The sequence below is a fragment of the Egretta garzetta genome, unplaced genomic scaffold, assembly GCF_000687185.1.
Source record: "Egretta garzetta isolate BGI_Z169 unplaced genomic scaffold, ASM68718v1 scaffold287, whole genome shotgun sequence".
NCBI lineage: Eukaryota > Metazoa > Chordata > Aves > Pelecaniformes > Ardeidae > Egretta > Egretta garzetta.
Genome location: NW_009260435.1, coordinates 12,290,969 through 12,293,559, shown reverse-complemented (window position 1 = coordinate 12,293,559; position 2,591 = coordinate 12,290,969).

The following is a 2,591-nucleotide window of genomic DNA, read 5'->3' as shown; positions in this document are numbered from 1 at the left end:
CCGCGGCCGCGGCTCAGGGTCACCCCCCGGTAGGGGAGGAGGGCTTGAAGCAGCCCGAGGCAGAGAGCGGCTCCTAACGGGTCGTCTCTAACGTTGGATTTTGTGTTTGTTCGAGGGCCTCCCGCCCCGAACCGGCTTTTCCGCGTTTTGTGTCACAAAAACCTGAACAGAAACCGCATCCCGTTACCTGCAGGGGAGACATCCGCCCTTTCCAGCCGGTGTCCATTCCCAGCCCGTGTGAAATGTCCCCCATGCTTTATTCTCCTTGAGGCGTTCCCTGGTGGTACCCCCCTGCCGGGTCTGCCCGCTCGGTAGAAGCGCCTGGAAACTATTGGGATGGTGTTTCGCTCCCTTGTTAACTCCAGGAAAGTGAGATCACTTAAATTTTTGTAACTATATTTCCTTTCCCCACCTAGTAGTATACTTCGTGCATATATTCGGTTGACACCAATGGCTGGAAGAATTGTGTTGCTGCATTCCTTTCTTGTTGTTTTGCTTCCCTCTCTAAATAGGACATGGGATCTTTCCTGTGGAATTCCTTGGCCTGGCCGAGGATGCTGCTCTACGGTAGCATTTACCCAATATTCAGTCTTCAGTAATTGCATTTTTAGGTTGAAGTGACTAAATTAAACCAGTAATTTTGGTATAGAGAATATTTCTCTTGACCCAATGAAATAAAGTCTGTGATATATTAGTTGTAATAGCCTTAGGGGAAAAAAGTTGACATTGTAGGCAGATTTTATGCCAAACTTTGATCTCGGTTACGCCCCAAAAACCTCACTGACTTCAGTGCTATTACGTTCAGTGGCAGAGGATTTCTACCAGCATTCTGTTGTTATTTGTTTTGTTTTGACTTGATCCGTTCTGTATGCTAGTGGTAATACATTACACTAGTAAGAAAAAATGGCTACATTTCACCAGATTTTTTTATCTCCTTATTCTGTGACAATACGTCTTGATGTGCAGTAGTTAATTAAGTCGAAATAATAAAATGTTTATTGGGTGCAAAGAAGACATTTATAGTAGTTTCTAAAATTCTTTCTTGCCAAACTTAACTATAGTAAGTTTAACTAAGTGTACCATCTCTTACTTTGTTTGGATGATTTCTTTGGGTGCTTAATCCAGAACTTGTTGTTTGGGAACAAACAACCTGCTCCTCATTTAAAAGCAGGCTCTGAAATCTGAATTACTCCTTTGTATACTTTTATTCTATAGAGTTATTTGCGCAAAAGCTGTGATCTTAACAAAACCATTTTTAGGAATGGTTGCCATATAATTTTTGTTTGGGGTTCTTAATTTCACAATTTACTAAACAGATAAGTTTTTTCAAACTGGTACTTCTCACACTTGGTTTCTGCTTAGATGTAACAGTGCAAAGTTTGAGTTTTTACTTGTACTGAACTCAGCAGATAACAGTTGACTGATTTCAGTAAGGCTTCTGCTAATCTGCAACTCCCACATTTCTTCTAACTTCTAAACAAAAACTGAATAGGTAAGAACAGAGCAGATTTGCCAGGTAATTGGATGCTCACTTTTTCTTCAGTATGTATTTTAGAAGCACATAAATAATAATAGTATAAATATTTTGTAGGGTGGTACTGAGAAGAAAATGGAAGTTCTCGACATCTAAGAACAAGTAGTATTCTTCTGTTTATTGGAAGAAATTACACTGAACATGTTCTATATATGCCATAGTGATAGCTTTGACTGTCACTTTTAGTTATCTAAAGTTTAAATATTTGCTAGTATATGTTATCTTAGGTTTTTTTAAGGTATTTTGGTGAGAAGAACTCCTCCTGTATGTCAGCAGAAAATGCAAAAGCCTTTTGAAGAATTCTTATGGTCTCAAGATTTGGTGAGTCTGACTACTTGTTATTTTAACTACCCATGTGTATGGTGAAGTGAACATGCAGGAGTCGGGTCCTGAGCAAAGCCATGTGAATGTAAATACTGAGAATTGAGTTTGAGCATAGATTGTATTTCCAAGACCCTCGGGCAGTGGAAACTAAGAGGTTCATAGAAATGGCAAACCTTTAAGAGAGCAGCCTCTCTGTTGTTAACTTCCCTTTTTCTCAAAGCTAAACCACAGAGGAAAATTTTTGTCTGCTGTACAGCAATTTTCTATTGTTGGAAGCATGCTTGAGTGATGACACTGAATCAAGCTTTGTTTAAAATATTTGATCAGTCCACAACATTACTAACACAACAGAAAGTCCTGAACCCTGAGGTGAAAAGTTCTGATGAGTATGAAAACGGCAATAGCTAGTTTTGCTTTTTAATGAGCTTGCTTTCTTTTCTTGTACTGATAAGACTGCTAGGGAAATCTTTCAATATACCTTTCTATTTTGTTAAAGAATTTAATGTAATGTGGTTACCAGTGATTCGTTGAAATTACATTCTTTTTGGAGGAAACAGAACATTCCTTTTGACCTGCCTACATTATTTGCAAGTATTGATTCACTCAAAGCTTTTAACTACAGAGCTATGAGAAAAATTGCTCTTTTGCTCTGAACCGGAAATTTTTCTCTTACAGGAACAAAGAAACAAAAAAAGTATTTTGATGGGCGGAACATTTAATTATAAAATTCAAC